General features: G+C 37.2%; 1 protein-coding gene across 1 annotated transcript in view; it reads left to right on the top strand.

Moving 5' to 3' along the window:
* Window positions 1-2,244: 2,244 nt before the first annotated feature.
* Window positions 2,245-20,328, top strand: part of LOC127415451 (long-chain-fatty-acid--CoA ligase 6-like) — a 65,321-nt gene continuing 47,237 nt past the window's right edge. Inside the window, exon 1 of the mRNA XM_051654197.1 lies at window positions 2,245-2,348. The gene's annotated coding sequence lies outside the window, so the exon portion shown is untranslated. The remainder of the gene's footprint in view (window positions 2,349-20,328) is intronic.

Raw genomic sequence — 20,328 nt, 5'->3', positions numbered from 1 at the left:
AGGTCACAATGTGATTTTCAATAACTGTAGAGATATCCTTTTGAAATAATACTGTATATGTTGGGTTCTGTTAAAGACTGCACAGTCTTTAACAGAACAGCATGGTCGAGTTGCCAGAAAGAAGCCTTTACTGCGCCTATGCCACAAAAAAGCCCGGTTACAATATGCCCGACAACACCTTGACACGCCTCACAGCTTCTGGCACACTGTAATTTGGAGTGACGAGACCAAAATAGAGCTTTATGGTCACAACCATAAGCGCTATGTTTGGAGAGGGGTCAACAAGGCCTATAGTGAAAAGAATACCATCCCCACTGTGAAGCATGTTGGTGGCTCACTGATGTTTTGGGGGTGTGTGAGCTCTAAAGGCACGGGGAATCTTGTGAAAATTGATGGCAAGATGAATGCAGCATGTTATCAGAAAATACTGGCAGACAATTTGCATTCTTCTGCACGAAAGCTGCGCATGGGACGCTCTTGGACTTTCCAGCACAACAATGACCCTAAGCACAAGGCCAAGTTGACCCTCCAGTGGTTACAGTAGAAAAAGGTGAAGGTTCTGGAGTGGCCATCACAGTCTCCTGACCTTAATATCATCGAGCCTCTCTGGGGAGATCTCAAACGTGCGGTTCATGCAAGACGACCAATGACTTTGCATGACCTGGAGACATTTTGCCAAAACGAATGGGCAGCTATACCACCTGAAAGAATTTGGAGCCTCATAGACAACTATTACAAAAGACTGCACACTGTCATTGATGCTAAAGGAGGCAATACACAGTATTAAGAACTAAGGGTATGCAGACTTTTGAACAGGGGTCATTTCATTTTTTTCTTTGTTGCCATGTTTTGTTTTATGATTGTGCCATTCCGTTATAACCTAAAGCTGAATATGAATCCCATAAGAAATAAAAGAAATGTTTTCTTCAAAAATGGTACATATATTACCAATTCTCCAAGGTTATGCAAACTTTTGAGCACAACTGTATATATACACACACCGATCAGCCACAACATTTAAACCACCTGCGTATTGGTCCCCTCATGTCACCAAAACAGCGCCAACCCGCATCTCAGAATAGCATTCTTCTCACCACAATTGTACAGAGCGGTTATCTGAGTTACCGTAGACTTTGTCAGTTCAAACCAGTCTGGTCCTTCTCTGTTGACCTCTCTCATCAACAAGGCGTTTCCATCCACAGAACTGCTGCTCACTGGATGTTTTTTGTTTTTGGCACCATTCAGAGTAAATTCTAGAGACTGTTGTGTGTGAAAATCCCAGGAGATCAGCAGTTACCGAAATACTCAGACCAGCCCGTCTGGCACCAACAATCATCCATGCGATTATCTAATCAGCCAATTGTGTGGCAGCAGTGCAGTGCATAAAATCATGCATATATGGGTCAGGAGCTTCAGTTAATGTTCATATCAACCATCAGAATGGGGAAAAAATTTGATCTCAGTGATTTGGACCGTGGCATGATTGTTGGTGCCAGACGGGCTGGTTTGAGTATTTCTGTAACTGCTGATCTCCTGGGATTTTCACAAACAACAGTTTCTAGAGTTTACTCAGAATAGTGCCAAAAACAAAAAACATTAAGTGAGGGTCAGTTCTGTGGACGGAAACGCCTTGTTGATGAGAGAGGTCAACAGGGAATGGCCAGACTGGTTCGAACTGACAAAGTCTACAGTAACTCAGATAACTGCTCTGTACAATTGTGGTGAGAAGAATAGCATCTCTGAATGCTATTTTGAGATGCGGTGCTGTATTGGCAACAGGAGGGGGACCTACACAATATTAGGCAGGTGGTTTTAATGTTGTGTCTGATCGGTGTGTGTGTGTGTGTGTGTGTGTGTGTGTGTAAATATATATATATATATATATGACGTTTTAAAAGTTATTTTTTTATTAAACACTTAAAAGAGATCAATTTTGTAATTCAAGTGAGTTCAACGTCCTGTTATTACACATACAGATACAGTGGCACGCACAAACTCTCGTTTCCTGAGAATGACCTGCATATAAATGTTCTGTCATATCTTCCAAATAACTGTGTGTTTAAACCACTGATCTCTCTCTCTCTCTCTCTCTCTCTCTCTCTATATATATATATAGATCAGTGGTTTAAACACATAATGGAATGGAGAAATATTTAAAGAACCTCAAGTGCCGTTGTCGTTTCGCTGGGGGCAGATTGACGTTAGAGCTGGAGCAGAAGTGGGGAATGAGGGCGGTGTTTGAGTGAAGGGGGGCAAACAAATTGGCACTAGGGTCCGGGAGGGATTTGGTTACCACAGTCTGAGGACAGAGAAAGTTTGGGAGGACGGGTGACCCAGATTCTATACAGGTAAGAGCTACTCTCTAAAAACCCTTAAAAACTAGGTATAAATGGGACTTTTGTCCCGCATATGTTTTCTTCTGGTTAAAAAACTCAACTAAGAATTTCAATTGAAAGTTGATGAATTCATCAATGAAACTTCATTCACTTTTTGGATTGTTTATGATTCAACATTTAGGCTTACGATAATCTTTCCATCATTTTTAATGCCAATTAAACAAGAATAAAGCACACAAATCGACTGCTGAGTGTGTAAAAAGTATTTAATTTTGAACAATTTCGTCGCGACTCTTGTAGTTTGGCGTCGGCGCGTGACATGTGGAAGTATTTTGTAAACAATTGCTGCCGCGCTCTAATAAATGCGACTAAAGATTAAAGTATTAAAGCTTTATGAAGTTGTAGTAGGTTTTTTATTGATATAATTAATGTCAGTGCTCTAATAGTAAAGTGCAATTTAGCTCCAGAAAGTATTTGGATATCTACGCCACAAAAGATTAATGTCATTATATTAGATAAGAAATTATCCAACCAAACGTCGTTTATTTTAAAGAAAGATTGCACAGGCACACTTTTAAAGCAAATTATTCTACATAGAAGAAATTTGTTAGCTTTAAAATGATACAGTAGGTAGATATATTGTTCAAAATAAATAATAAAAAAAGTATTTTGGACACTTTCTAGTTGTCAAACGTTAATGGAATATATTCATAGTTAATGTGATGAACTACACCTGTGGTTACATTGCTTGGACACCTGTGTAAACTTAAGGAAGACGGACTTCCTCAAAAAAAAAAAAAAAAGGTTACAACTGTTGGTTAAAAGTAATTGTAAAAATGGCTGAGAAAGCCTCACTTGAATTGTTTGCAGATGCCACTTGGTTTGGTATCTTGTTATCTTTTGCTAAGTGTCTACTTTGAGGGCCACTGTAAGAAATTGAATTAGTTTTGTTGAGTCAAGGGCGAAGATTTGGCTTGAATATTGGGGGTACCATGGGGGTATCATGGTATAAATGTTGTACTTGCTTGTTTTGATTATTGGGGGCATTACCTCCCCCCATTCCCTCTGGAATCTATGCCCCTTTGTTGAGTGTAAATAATCTATTGTATACTGAAGTAATGGTGTGCTGGGGGCCTGGGTAGCTCAGTGGTAAAGACGCCAACTACCACCCCTGGAGTTCGCTAGCCCAAATCCCAGGGTGTGCTGAGTGACTCCAGCCAGGTCTCCTAAGCAACCAAATTGGCCCAGTTGCTAGGGAGGGTAGAGTCACATGGGGTAACCTCCTCGTGGTCGCTGTAATGTGGTTCATTCTCGTTGGGGCGCGTGGTGAGTTGAGCGTGGATGCCACAGTGGATGGTGTGAAGCCTCCACACACGCTATGTCTCCACATGGCTCAACAAGCCGCGTGATAAGATGCACGGGTTGACTGTCTCAGACGCGGAGGCATCTGGGATTCATCCTCTGCCACCCAGATTGAGGCGACCACGTGACCACGAGGACTTAAAAGCACATTGGGAATTGGGCATGCCAAATTGGGAGAAAAAGGGGAAAAAATCCCCCCCCCCCCCAAAAAAAAGAAAAATGGTGTGCATATAACAGGGAACTAAACACTAAAATTCTGCCATCAAAACTGTGCTGTTGAGATGCAACTGCTTTTCTAGAAGATCATACCAAAGGCCAAAATAAACTATATTGTTGTGCATGGCATGTCTAGTCATGCTGAATAAGATTGTGCCGGTGTAACACAATTCACAGGTTTATTTTGCAGACGGTTTGGTGTTGATAGGGAAGATACAACCTGTTGAATGACTCGCACTCTGTGAGCAATACATTTCTTTTACATAAAGCAGTTAAAGCCATAGCAACCTATAGGATTAAACTTACATGTTGCAAGCTGTCTCTTCAGGATCCATTTCCCATATTTCACACTAGCAGTATTGTGAATTAGGCCTATTGCAATATATTTGTCTGTGTAAAGATATAGCTGCTTCCTCTATGTGAGTAGACACTTGGAAATATGGAATGCATAGCTCCCTTTCCACATCTCTTTTCTGCTCCCAGACAGTTAATATGTCCGCATTGACGCATCTCTTTCTCTTTCCCCCATTCCCCTCTGCCCTCTCCTCTCCAAACCTTTTCAGTGTGATTCTGTGTTCTTCATGCTTTATTGTGGAATCATGGGCAGAGAACACCCAAGCTCCCTCATTCATTAACTATTCATCAGGCTTTCTTTCGAATCTCCTGCACCCTCTCATTTCTGCCTGTTCATCATATTCCCTCCAAATCCTCTGGAATGTCATCTCCAAAGCCAGCTCCTAATGAAATCATGTCCTCTACCTGCCATTTTACATTTTCACTTCCCTCCTTTCATCTACCCCCGGAGGGAGTTATTATTACTCAGAAAGCTGCTATTTGTAACTTTGGAGACCAATTTGTATCAAATATGTCTCATTTGTTTCTCCTAAAATGACTTAAGAGAAATGGAAATAGAAACAAACAAAATGTGAGAGTTATTTGCCCATGCAAAAGTTGCAACCATCACTTTGCTAGAGTGTTGTGGGTGGTTGCCAAAGCATTGTTAAACGGTTGCTAAGGTGTTCTGAGTGTTTTTTAGCAAGTTGCTAGTGCGTTTTGGATGATTGCTAGGTGAGTGCTTACTGAATCAAGTCAAAAGGGCCCACACCTAAGTCTTTTTTTCTATTCTGTTGGCTAGATATAGCTCAGGTAATTTTATCGTCCACTAAAATAAGTTTGAACTGACGAAAAATAAGTTCGATCACTTACTGTAGATGAATAATAGCACACATTTCCTCGACAAGCGCACGATTTGAAGTACCATTCCTGTCCATAACATGAACATACAGTACTTGTTATTTGCTAAACTTTAAACATGAGCATTTCAAACTTCACAGTGCCTTAGGATTCCTCTCTGAACACCAAACCTATGATGTTTTATGACACTTTTTAATGAGTACCATTTTATGACCTTAAAAACCAACACAAATCCAGTTTAACTGTTCCAGACAGGAAGCAACACCATAATGGGATCACCACCTCAAAACCTCCACTCAACACATGTGAAGATCCCACATGACTCTTGACAACAGCAACAAAACTAATAGCTTGATCATGGACATTTATCGAGGGTAGATGCCATGTTAATAAAACATTAATTAAAATGAAGCATGTTGTACTGTCCTAATGTCTTAAGCCTTGTCTAATAATTAAAACTTTTAAAACCGTCTTTCCATGGGCTTTACTAACTTTCTCGGTTGTATGTTGATATCTGCTGTGTTGGTGTCTGAGAGTTTGAGTTTGCTTCAGTGACGGAGGTTGTAAATCTGTAAGCCTTTCTTTTGAAATGCACTTCAGTTAATTTAGCAGTACTTTGAGTAATAGCCTTTGTCTCTCTCCCCTTTCTTTGTTCTGTTTAAGTTCCCAAGTTAGTGCCAGATACACACAATGGTGCCTGTCTACCTTTGACAATGGCTCTTATGAATGAGAGAGAGAGGGGTCTGTACTCATGCGTATTTCTGATGTCATCTCTGCAAAATCCATTTATCTCCATCTTTTGTGAACCTGTGACAGAGAGAAGGATGTGCAGAGATATCCCTGTCTGCAGTGGCATTGCTTCAGGAACCATTGCTTCTAAAAAGGCCGCATTTGAAATCTCACATGTGACAAAGATTAGGATCAAAGGATGTTTTTAAATCAGCAGTTAAATTTGACATAAATTGTGCTTCTTTAGCCAAGATAACGCTTAAAAAAAAAACACTTTTTCAGGCTGGTCCAGCTAATGCGAATATGCTTTTTTTAGTTGACTGACAGGCGATGTCTGTATTTAAAATGTGTTTGGCTGTTTTACCTGTAAGGCAGAACTTCCTTTTCTACATGTGCCATATTAGGCATTCTAATTTGTCCCTTTCTTTATAAGTGCTCTGTCTTGGGCTAAACAGTCTTTGGTTTCTGTCATGTCTATAAACAAAGAAAAGAAGGTCTGGCGGACCCTGATTGCCCAGATAACAAATTTTTCGGATAGACATTTTGTAAGACTTTCTTCTTACTATCAGTAACTGGTGCAGATAGTCATGTCCATTCTGATATGGTGATCACATGTGTATACCTCAAACCATCAAATTCATTCAAACAGAAGAGCTGCACCAAACCAGAAGTGACGTAAAAAAAAAAAAAAACTAAACAGTGTTCCTCCACAAGTAACTTGCAATTTTATGTTTCAACCATAGATGTCGATAGGGAGCCCAGATTTCCCTAGTGTACATTTACAGTAAATTAGGTATGCTGTGATAGACAGTAAATTAGCCTGGCTGATCAATTAGACAATTTTTGTTACACTCTATTAGCATAACATGCATTTATTTATATTTTATTTTATATATAAATAAAAATGTCCAACATTCTTTTGAATGTCCATGTACTAAAATAAAATATTTGATGCCATGAGTGTACCTTCATTTACTATTACTATTATTTTGAATGGCCATGGAAAATGAAGCAATGTGATAACAATTTTACCTGGTCGCAAAAAGTAGTCCATTAATTTACCTGATGAACTTTCACCTTTTGCTGACCCTTTATGCTTCGCAGAGCTAATGTGTGCTTTTAAATCACTTGCACCTTTATTATCAACTGACACACAAGTGCCAGCTTTACATGTCATACATTCTGCTTCCCGCAGATCTCGACCTGGACGAAAGCATGGGAATTTTTTGTGCAATTCTTCTGTAAATTTGCACTTTCGTTTGTGCATTGTTTCCACTCTGCTGTCATTTGCTGCTACTGTCAAGCAACTGTTTGATGCCGAACACAATAGTGCTTCGCGCGTTCTTGGAGAGATTGACAGGCAGATATTTGGCCAATAGTTGCCGCAAGCCTCTAATAATCTACCAACTGGTGTGCGAGAAGGCAGGACTTACAAAGAGGGGTTAAAGCTTTGCAAAAATGCATGCACACACAATAAAGTATTAGACCAGATGCACATCATAATGCAACTAAAGCCAAATACCGGACGTTTTCGCAAATTTAGAAATCCCGGCCGGACGCTTTTTTAAGGTCCGAAAAAGAGGACATGTCTGGGAAAAAGAGAACGTATGGTCACCCTAATTTTATTGTAGTATGTGTAAAGAGCTCAAGGGGCTGCATCTGTAACTGATGGCAGGCTGCTGGGGTTGGAGAGGGGCGTTTGTCGCGGTTTGGTCTTTTCAAATAGCGACACAGGATCATGGATGTTTGCATTGTGATTTCGGTTGTGGTTCGCGTATTGTTACAGCCATAGTTTTGATACAATTAATCATGGTTTTACAACAGTAATACTGTAGTTTCCATAAAGTAACCATGATTATACTATATATTGTAAACATGACAGTAACCATGTTGATTTTGTGGTTACTATGTTTTTACTTCAAATACCATAGTTAAACTATGGTTACTGTAAAACCATGATTTTTATTAAGGGCAAACCTGTTGAAGTGTTTCTTACCCAATAGAGTATTCTTACTGTGAATTGGCAGCAATATATATATATATATATATATATATATTTCTGAACATTGCAAATACAGAACCGTACCGAAACCATGACCCTAAAACCAAGCCGTGTGAAATTTGAACCGTTGCACCCCTAGTGCATAACGTTGGACTTTTAACACTAAACAAGCCTGAAATACACCGGGGACTCTTCTTTTGAAATGACGGAGACTGGGCTCCGTTACAATGCTCTATATTTAATATTTACCAAATTAAGCTTTTTTTTTTTTTTTTTTCTGATGTTGGAGACACGATGTGTTTGCTTCAATTTAAAAAACGTAATTATCAGAGGAACACGGAAGAATAAAAAAGAATTTATCTGCAACTATCGGCATCGATTTCTGCAGACAACCGATGGTTCTAATAAGCAACTATCGGCACCGATTAACCGATATATTGGTCTATCTCTACTTTTCACATTCTTAAAATAATATCAGAATAATAGTTGAGAGAATGATTTATTTCAGCTTTTATTTCTTTCATCACATTCCCAGTGGGTCAGAAGTTTACATACAATTTGTTAGTATTTGGTAGCATTGTCTTTAAATTGTTTAACATGGGTCAAATATTTTGGGTAGCCTTCCACAAGCTTCTCATAATAAGTTGCTGGAAGTTTGGCCAATTCCTCCAGACAGAACTGGTGCAGCTGAGTCAAGTTTGAAGGCCTCCTTGCTCCCACACACTTTTCAGTTCTGCCCACAAATCAGATTGAGGTCAGGGCTTTGTGATGGCCACTCCAGTACCTTGACTTTGTTGTCATTAAGCCATTTTGCCACAACTTTGGAGGTATGCTTGGGGTCATTGTCCATTTGGAAGACCCATTTGTGACCGCGCTTTAACTTCATGGCTGATGTCTTGAGATGTTGCTTCAATATATCCACATAATTTTCCTTCCTCATGATGCCATCTATTTTGTGAAGTGCACCAGTCCCTCCTGCAGCAAAGCACCCCCAGAACATGATGTTGCCACCCCCATGCTTCACGGTTGGGATGGTGTTCTTCGGCTTGCAAGCCTCACTATTTTCCTCCAAACATAACGATGGTCATTATGGCCAAAAAGTTCCATTTTTATTTTCATCAGACCAGAGGAAATTTCTCCAGAAAGTAAGATCTTTGTCCCCATGTGCACTTGCAAACTGTAGTCTGGCTTTTTTTATGGCTGTTTTTGAGAATTGACATCTTCCTTGCTGAGCAGCCTTTCAGGTTATGTCGATATAGGACTTGTTTTACTGTGGATATAGATACTTTTCTACCTGTTTCCTACAGCATCTTCACAAGGTCCTTTGCTGTTGTTCTGGGATTGATTTGCACTTTTCACACCAAACTACGTTCATCTCTCGGAGACGGAATGCATCTCCTTCCTGAGCTTTATGATGGCTGTGTGGTCCCATGGTGTTTATACTTGTGTACTATTATTTGTAGATGAACGTGGTACCTTCAGGCATTTGGAAATTGCTCCCAAGGCTGAACCAGACTTGTGGAGGTCCACAATTGTTTTCTGAGGTCTTGGCTGATTTCTTTTGATTTTCTCATGATGTCAAGCAAAGAGGCACTGAGTTTGAAGGTAGGCTTTAAAATACATATACAGGTACACCTCCAATTAGCAATTTAGCCTATCAGAAGCTAATTGGCTAATTGCCTAAAGGCTTGACATAATTTTCTGGAATTTTTCAAGCTGCTTAAAGGCACAGTTAGCTTAGTGAATGTAAACTTCTGACCATTAAAAGTGAATCAATCTGTCTATAAACAATTGTTGGAAAAATTACTCATGTCATGCACAAAGTAGATGTCCTAAACGACTTGCCAAAACTATAGTTTGCTAATATGAAATCTGTGGAGTGGTTAAACAATAAGTTTTAATGACTTTAACTTAAGTGTATGTAAACTTCTGACTTCAACTGTATATATATATATACAAAAGAAAATTTTTGTGTGTAATATAAGCCATTTGGTGGCGTGAAGTGAGTCAGCGTCACTCAGTGTTTATATTCAACAGCACTTTCATGATCGCTCATATTACGACTACACTACTAAAGCTAGGAAATAACTTTAAATGGCTTTAAACTAACAACTTCAGCATTAAGGCTCATCACACACACACCTTCCACTCATGTGTTATAGGATTATTTTGGTTACCATATCTAATCATGTCACTGTTTAGTTTGTAGTTGTAAGTCGGAAGTTTATTGACTGCATTGTATTGATTATTAATTGATATTACTGCATAAATAAACTTTGTTATATTTCAAAGAGAAGTGTTTTGGTTTGTTTTGCATACACCTGTGTCAAATGCTGGCAGGGGGATGTCAGTGCTCGGATTCAAGCCTTCATTTTTTCCTTTTGAATATCGATTTTCCTAAGAGAACAATCTAATATTGAGACTGTTATACTGTCTGGTTATTAGTCCCTGATTCCAAGGTGGTGCCCCGGCGATATTAATCCTTATTAATATTCTATTGATTTTGATAATTGATAATTATCTTTGATAATAATTATAATTCTATTGAATTTGATGGTTATCTTTGATTGTTGATGTGAAGGATTAAAAGAGCTAACATTGATTCAAATCAATGTTCTATTGATTTTAATAATTGATAATTATCTTTGATAATTATTAATTATTGCTAATAACTAAACCCGCTCCTGAACGTAGCGCACTACATTTACTGGTGCCCCGTGTGAGGCTTTAATGAGTTAGATTCTATTATTTAATTTAAATATTAATTAATAACTAAATAAATAATTCATTATTTCTGATAGTAACACTGATCTAAACAACCAGTAGAACCTACAAAAACAAAGAACATTCAAGGTAAATATCAACTGTGAGCAGAATATTTTTATTGGGTGTCATTTCCAGTCAAGCAGCAATTTTACCAAATTATGCAAAATGTGTGAAAATATTATTTAATTGTGTGTATTTAGGATACATTAGATGTTTGAAATGCTATGAAATTAAGCCTAGCAAGACAAAGAAGTAATTTTATTCCAAAAACACAAAAAATATAATTTCCATCAGTGTCATTTAAAAAAAAAAAGTGAGCGTGAATTTTTTTTAAATTGTTTTTTATTTTTTTTTATTTTATGAGATTTCACATTCTAGAAGTTCACAGTGATAAAAATGCCCGAAGATGAAGAACAACCATATATCAGCATTATATGGCCCAGTGACGAATAAGGTTTTCAATTGACCAAAAATTAAAATAGGTTAAAACAGGACATCAAAGTAGTTTTGCTTTTATTAGGATGTTATTGCCTTATTACTAAAATCTTATTTTCAAACCATGTATTTTAAGTGTTTTAACTGAGAATCATGTGACGACACCAATCAAAATGTCATACGGGATAACGTTAATGAATTTTCAAAATATTATCATATTAAAACTTTTTTAATCAATAATACTTATTGAATATATAAATTGAGGCAGTAACCAATATTTAGAGCTTGGAAAATAAAACTTGCACTATAATGTTTTTCTCATTATAATGTGTTTGCTTAAAACGTGACCCTACATGTTAAAGTTCTTTACCCACATTTTAAAGCTGCAATGTGATTTAAGCTGCAAAATGTCTGAAAATGTTTTACAGTACTTGGCATCATACTATTATTGTTTTCTCAACTTCATAAAATGAAATTATGCATTTTAAGGGAATGAATCAGCGTTATCCCGCCTGACTGAAATTGTTACTTGGTATGACACCTTTTGACTTTGCACATGAATTGTCATTTTTACTTAATACTCATAATTAATTTTTATGTTATGCAAAGCGAGTCACACTGCAAATAGTTTTTTCAAGGAAATTAATTAGGCTACGCTGTAAAGAAACCTTGCTGCTCTCTCTTTGTTTGACAGTGGCATCTAGAAAAATCATCAAAATGTGAAAAATGTACATATATTGACTTAATGATATGCGTTGCAAATGAAAAACGTTATAAATATGGTGCATTCTCTTTTGACACGTTTAAACATGAAATAACTAATAACGCACTGTTTACGATGAAGTGTGCTTAATAACATGCTTTATTAACAGAGAAGAAAAGTTATTTAATGTTTATTAAGGCTTTATTAATGTGTAATGACGCTACATTAACATTAAACTTAGGTAGGACGTAACCTTACGTATAAACTAAATATTTACGGAAGCTTCCGACCAGGAGTAACTGATGGAATAACAAAGCAGACTTATTTAATGACATCAATGAGCTCATGTTGACAAGCTTCAGTCCTTTCAACATATATGATGATGTTGGCACTCATTTACATTTATGGGAGAAAATTTTATGTAAAAATCTTGCTTCTTCAGCATGAAACCAATCTAACGGTGCACTTTCCTGTGTATGCCGCCCGGTGTCAAGTTCAACATATACAAAATAGATATTAAAATGAATAAATGTCTGTTGTATTGGTACTTATTTATTTATTGCCCCTTGTCATTTTAGATACAGTTATTAAATATTGTTATTTACATAGGCTAAATATACCATTAATTAAATCTTGTTTTTATTACGTATCATATTTTAATGGGGATTTAATTTATTACAGCTGACAGTTACGTGAGTAAACAAGGTTTGAACATCAACTGTAATGAGATAAAACTGAAATGCATGGCTTTTTAATACTTCTGTGTACAAATTTGAAGGCTTTTTAATTTTTTTACTTTTTTTATTTATTTAAACTCCATATGAACTTACATAACATCAAATTCCACACAATCAACACTGTATAATTTCCATCTCAGGTACAAAGGATTCAGTTATTAAATAATAAGATACAGAAAAATTAACCAAAAAAAATAATAATGCCAGTGTATTATAAAACAAAACAAATAAACAAAGGGATAAGATGTCATTTATCTATCAATTTTGAATTTGCAAACAATATTACAAGCCCTGGAAGCTTTTTTATATTTACACTTATACAAAATATTACAGTATTGTTTAAAATCATTTATAAAATGAAAAGAATGTGGTTTAGTACCAGACCACTTCATTTTATGTATATGAAACTTCCCCAATAAAACTAGCAATTGAATGATATATGCTTTTATCCTTTTCTATCCCACAGTCATTTACATATATCATTATATCAGACCCACCCAGTTTTATATCTATATTAAGTTACCTTTGAATGAAATTTTCATCATCAACCCAAAACATCAAATTTGAAGGCTGTTTATTGGATTAGTACAGGTAAACGTCATATTATGCGACTACACATTACTTTACGGAGAGCTTACGACCTGCTAGTTAAGTCTTGCATTAAGAACAGCTGGTGCAACCAAATTAAGCACTGACTTAGTTACAAACTAACTAGTAGTTACTAAGCCCTTAGTGTGAACTTTACGTCCTAACTTACGTGAGAACTTACGCACAGCTGGTGCAACCCTACCCAGTTGAATTTCCCGCCACTGAAGAGAGAAAAAACTGCATGGTGATGTCACTAGAGTGGATGGCCTTTTCTTAGATGGGCGGATTCCCCAATATGACAGGTTGGACAATCATTTAATTTAATTATAATTAAATAATGAAATATTATTATTAATGTATAATTTGTTAGTGTTTAACTAAACAATGTTCTTTTAATGTGTTAATATCACAATAAGATGACATTATGGGCTAACAGAAAAAAACTGTTATCCTACGTGACAAAATTGTTATCCGGTATGACAAAACTCTGTTTGAACCTTAATCAGGCAGTTGTTTTGGCTACCTATAGAAATCTGCAACCTTGACCTTCAACTTCCAAGTATGTAAATTCATATTAAATAAACTTTGCATAAAATTAACAATGTTTTTTTAACGTTATCCCAAATGACACAGGGTTTTACTACATAGTGTACCAGTGAGTGAAAAGGGTAAATTAAACACATTTTAAAAGAGACTTACTAACCTTTCACCATTGTTTGGGGGTTCTTCAGGGTCTTCCTGATTGTGTAACATCCTGTCTGATAAGGTGTCAAAATAAAATGCCCCATAATATTGCTCCAGATTGCTTGTTATCCTGGATGACATTGGCTGGCTGCCAGTTTTGGGACAGAATGCTCCAAAGCATAACAATCAACTGGATGTCATTTTTTTTATTTTTTTTATTTAAATATATTGTTGGCAACACTCATACAATAATGCCTGTGGCAAAGATTTTAGGTTTTATTTGATTTTTAACACTTTTTGTAGCTTTTTTTGCATTTCACCATGACATCCGGACAGTTATGTGTGACAATAATGTCTAATAATTCTTAAACTTTGTAAAACATCATTACATGTTCATAAAATTTGATAAACAGAGACTAATATATTCAATAAATGTGTTTTTTATAAACATTTTCCTTATTTTTACTCCATAAAGGGGTTTGGATATCAAAGTTGCACATCACGTCATTGGTCCATATAAGCCATCATCCACCCTGGAAATCAGCCTAAAAAAAAAAACATGAATAAAAGCTTCTGTGTGTCATAGCCAGGCTTTGGCATCTCTAGCGTTAAATACTCTTGAAACAAACATCACGGCACTTGCTGTGGTGGCATTTAAAAAGTGGGGGGGGGGGTGTATTGTCCTCTCTGTGGGAAGGAGCTGATATTGGCCGCGGTGATGGAAGAGGGGTACTGACATCACCCTTTATCCTCCTGTTCTTTAGAGTGGGGTGGGTGGTGGGAAGTGGGTTAGGGGTTAGAAAAGAGGGGTACCAAATCACTACTGTATACTCTCTCTACTTTTTTCTGTGTCTCTTCATCAATGCTATGTCCTGTTGTCTATCTCTAATACAATCCATTTTCAACCTGTCACCAAGAAAACATTCCCACACACCTCTCTTTTATCCCCACCTGTCAATTCTTATTTGCTTCTATCCGTATACACACACCACCTAGTGTTTTGGCTGTGTGTGTGTCCTGCCTGTGTGAAAATGTCCGAAAGTAACCCGAGTGCCTGATGTGTGTCAGCCAATCATTATTGCTTCCACCCAGCATTACAATGGGGCCCAACACATTGGTTGGCATCTCTCAGAGCCAAGTATTGGTTTTCATTTAGGTTTTGTTGTTAGAGTACTTCTCAAACCAATAAATGTTGGTGGTGAATTTAATTCAATATAATCAAAATAATTATAAATATAATCAAAATAATACATATAATAAATCAGATAATTCAAAGACATTACATTATTGTGGCAGGTAAGTAAAGCACTGATTAGAGAAAACAAAAAGTGGTTTAGAAGTCAATATATATTGTTTGATTTACTTCCATATTATTGAACATAAACTGATCACTGGCCTACAGTGGACAGTGATCTATTTCATAATTGAGTTTGTAAATCTGTAGACTTGGGCTGTGCTCACAGGACGTGTTCTTGCGTTCCGTCTGTACACATGCATCAGACAGGCGCTTTTAGAGCGTCTTAAGGCCCCAGTATACTTCCGGAGAAGGTGTTCTTCGTTCAGCAGTAAGAAGTTCGAAACAGCTGAGCAACGTTATACTGTTTGCGAACATTCAGACACCCACCACACCACTGTGGGAGGCGTTTAGAAGTACATTTAAATATGAGGACGTTACATATAAAACCTTAATATGACATTCAAATGTGTTATCAATGACTTTATGCCTCATTCTATGAGTAGAATTCACATGAGTTCAGTAAAAGTTGTTTAAATGGATTGATGATGATTAAATGTAATATTTATATACAGAAAAATGTTTAAATTGTCGGTTTACATTCTGAATTCATGACGCTAATGCGCTAACACACTATACAAGGCCTTAATATGCACCGATTACACTCAGTTATTGTAATTAAATATGCTAGTGATACTACTGCAAAGATAGGTGTATAAAAGTGTTAATTTGCAGAATAAAGACAAAAAAATTATGATAAGAGAGGGATACCTTACTTTGGGCAGATGTGTGAATGGCTTTAGATGCAGATTGCACATGAGTGAATGGGCACATAAGAGTATTTGCGTAGATTTGAACTAATTAAACAAACAATAATAATAATTTAAAAAAAAAACACTTTACATGGTCTTGGAAAATGTCTCTACGCGAACGATCGTACAGATATAGGTACATTTGCACCAGCTCGCTAATAACTCTGCACGCTGGTGTGTTAATGTTGACTGAACTTGACTGACTGAACAACATAAACAAAGTAGGTGGAGCTTCAGGTCACACCTATTGATGACGTGGACCAATGGCTGTAAGGTGTTTGGCAACCGGTAAGAAGTTTTTCTAAAAGTTTGCCCAGACGAGCTGTTATGAACCACCGAAGAGAACGCAACAATACCTTCTTTTTGGCCAGATTTTGTTCTAAATTACATCACACCCATTAGTTTTTCAATTTCGTATGAAGTATATTGGGAACTTCAATGTGGTTATGCTGCATGTCATTTGTTTTCAGCGTCTCTGGTCATAAACATAAACATTTTCACGACGCTGTGTCAAGTTGTCTCAGGAGCCCTGCGTTCTTCTCCATCCGGCTGTCAGTTTGTTGTCTGTATGGTTGTGTGTTGCCTGTACAGCTGAAGCTGCGCTCACTGCCCCCGGCTGACTGCGAGTTGCAAAAACATGAAGGTGGTACTTCAAACTTGAATTGATCAGTTGGTAGGCAAATTCCTTATTACGGAATTTACATATGGTTAAGAGGCATGATTAATTCTGTTTTGTGTTCATTTTAAACGTGTTATTTTTAATATAATTAATCGCACTGAATTAACATGTTAAATCGTCAGCCATATAATAAATATAAATATTTTATTGCTGTTGCCACTGTTTTATAAAATCAATAAGCCAATCTAATCAGTGCATTACAGTCATTTATTTAGGCCACTTCCGGACCTGCCTAACTCCTTAAAGGAATATTCCAGGTTTAATACAAGTTAAGCTCAATCAACAGCATTTGTGGCATAACATTGATTATGCCAAAAAATAATTTTGACTTGTCCCTCCTTTTCTTAAAAAAAAGCAAAAATCTGGGTTACAGTAAGGCACTAACAGTGGACGTGAATGGGGCCAATTTGTAAATGTAAAAATAGTCACAATTTTAAAAGTATAGACTAGAGCTGTTAGAATTAACGAATGCGATTTAAAAAAGTTTAACGCGTTAATTTCTCTTAATCGCGATTAACGGATTTACCGTTAATACAGCATAAACAATGGAGTGAAGGGCAGAACTTTGTAATGTGTCCACCCGGAGTAATTACACTGACGCACATGCCACAGCGCCAGAGCCCTTCTACCATGGAGAGCCTACAAGCTTAGCATAACATAGCATAGTGTGGCAGTCCCATAGACATTCTACGGGCAGAACACACTCAACACGCTAGTTGACCATTATGCTCTCACCTATGATAGAGCCGCAGAGGTTATCTCGATAAATAAAATAATCTCTGACAGCACTTCCCTGTCAGTCACAAAATGATGGAGAAAGACACTCTTAACACTATTTGATGTACAAAACAAGCCCATATAGGACTTGTGATAGAAAGCAAGTATTTTTCAGCCTATGTAAGGCATGTTTTAATTTCCACAATAAGCAAGACAAGTCTTAACTGTCACCAAAATGCAGAATGAGATGTTTTTGTTTGCAAGCGCTGTTCATTTTGAGTTCAAAGCGGCGCACAATGCTGGTGTTGGCGCCCTGATGCGAATCATGAACCCAGCTTCACGATTGCTGTAACAAAGCAGATAGCCTCAGTCTACTGGCAAATTTATATTGTGGAGGATGAGAGTTTAAGGAATTTAATGCCCATTACAATGAATATGCAACCTGTGTGGGGACTAGTTTTTCAAACTCCCACTTAGACACTTAGATTAAATGTGGGAAACGTTTAATGTTAATTGAATTGGTGATAATTTAGTGTGTTGTCTTTATATTGTTGAAGGCTTTGTTTGGAAAATGTTAATAAAGCATTATATTGCTATATATTGTTTTATTTTCTTTCCAAAATGGAAATAAATGACTTTTGACAGGAAAATAAGTATAAATAGTGTCAAATTTCAGCACTTTTAAAATCTGTGATAATCACGATTAACTACAAAAAAATTATGCGATTAAACATGATTCAAAATTTTAATCGGCTGACTACCAACCCTGAAGTCACGAGTTCGAATCCAGGGCATGCTGAGTGACTCCAGCCAGGTCTCCTAAGCAACCAAATTGGCCCGGTTGCCAGGGAGGATAAAGTCACATTGGGCAACCTCCTCGTGGTTGCTATAATGTGTGGTTCTCGCTCTCGGTGGGGCGCGTGGTGAGTTGTGTGTGGATGCCTTGGAGAATAACGTGAAGCCTCCACACACGCTACGTCTCCGTGGTAACGCGCTCAACAAGCCACGTGAAAAGATGTGCGGATTGACAGTCTCAGACATGGAGGCAACTGAGATTCGTCCTCCGCCACCCGGATTGAGGCGAGTCACTACGCCACAACGAGGACTAAGAGCGCATTGGGAATTGGGCATTCCAAATTGGGGAGAAAAAGGGGAGATAAAAAAAAAATACAAAAATTATGTTGTCTACCATGGAAGTGTCCGTTGCGGCGCATCGCACTTACAGTAAACAGATGTCCCGATCAATTTTGCACTGCATGCGTTGGTGCTACTACTGCCAACAACACAAATAAATGGTTTAGAAAGTTTGTGTCGACGTGCCCAGTGTAGACAGCCTTAAGCCGTTGCATCGCATAACGTCAACAGATGCGCCCAGTATAAACAGAGTGTCAGCACCATAAACTATCAAATAGTCATAACATAATATTGTATATGAATTATTCATAAATTAAACGGTTTACACAAAGTTTTTGCGATCACGTCTTTTAACTGTCCCATCCTTCAATAATAGTTCCTTTGCAAAGCTTGAATCGTATAATGACTGGTATCTCTTACAAAAAAATCTAAACTAGCTGCAAACTTGACGCAAATTTGCCGCTCGTTATTTTCACATGCAGATGAGCTTGTGATTGTTGTTTGAAGCTCTTCACCTCCGGCAAACCGTTGGCAACAATAGACAATTTGCCACAAGTTTGCCGCAAAGCTCATTTGCATGTGAAAATGATCTGTGGTGAATTTGCATCAAGTTTGCAGCAAATTTGCATTGAGCTCTCAATTTTTGTAAGGGATGATATGAGCCGAACATATAATCTACTCTAAAATACGCTAAAGACACATCCACATCCAGTTTCCAGTATCATTCCATCATGTTTTCATACACCAACAACTAAAAATAGTGCAGATAGGCGAAAGAACGTGAGGCAGCAGCTGAATTACAGAGAGCTTCTCCTCTTCAGATTTGTATCTTGGCACCGTGTCTTTTAAAAGTGGCCCGAGATATGTATCAAGTGGTCAAAGACGTCTGTCTGCGCCTGTTTATGTAGAAAAACATTTAAATACAGACTGGCACATGAAGGTGTCCTGTTTAAGTCCACTTAGGATGAATCTCCCATGACAGGCCCCATCTCTCTCCACCTCACCTGTGTGACTGACCAGTGGGCGTGGCCAAGGGTGCAATGACGGAAAAATAGGTGTTGCATATGCTGATGTATTTGGTCTTTGTGATGTCACAAGTTCCACAAATTCCAAACGAGCCGTTTTTGCAGCTTGGTTTAAATAAATGCTCTTTCTATTAAGGAGGAAGTTTTCCATTCTGAAACATACAGTATGTTTTTATAGTACAATGTATGTCAAAAGATCAAGGAAAATTTGATTCCTCATGTCATCTTTAAGTCAAAATAATGTGGTAATCAACAGTATGCCACAAATGCTGTCGATTGAGCTTAACTTGCATTGAACCCAGAATATTCCTTTTAACCATGGTAAAATCACTGCAGTGCATGGCGTTGATACACTTATTGCTTTTTCACATTCAGATCTGGTCTCTGTTAAGTATTCATATTTGTTTAAAGGTGTGTAGTATTTAAAAATTAATCATGGTTTAAAGAGAGTGAGGGGACTTGTATTTGACTGTTGAAGGGCTCTAGCCATTCATTTAATTTCTAAATAAGTTTTCAGCAGATTTGATGAATAAAAAAATAGTTTTTGGACAGCTACTATAAACAAGGTCAATAAATTCAGCATATTTCAAATTAGTATATAGAATGACAGTGGATGTACTGTATAGTGAGTGCTTTGTTCTGTTGTTTCGTCTGTGGTTAAAAAAAAATAAAGCATTTATGGTGGCTATTCCCAGCGTTTTTTTAATTTTTTATTATTTATTTATTTATTTTTTATACACATAAAAAATAGTGACCGACAAAAAGATGCCAATTCAAAATAAATGAAAATATTGAAAATAATTATTGTGGTTCTCAAACGGGGGCCTCAGCAACCTTCCAAGGGGGCCTCAAAATTAGTTATATTAAAATATGATATCTTCATTTTTAATGCTAAAATTAGCTAAAATCATGAAGTAGGCCTACAACATGTAAACGACAGTTCCTGAAACGTTTGGAATGATGAAAATATCATTT

This window comes from Myxocyprinus asiaticus, chromosome 24 (assembly GCF_019703515.2).
Source record: "Myxocyprinus asiaticus isolate MX2 ecotype Aquarium Trade chromosome 24, UBuf_Myxa_2, whole genome shotgun sequence".
NCBI lineage: Eukaryota > Metazoa > Chordata > Actinopteri > Cypriniformes > Catostomidae > Myxocyprinus > Myxocyprinus asiaticus.
This window is presented reverse-complemented; position numbering and strand designations above follow the sequence as displayed.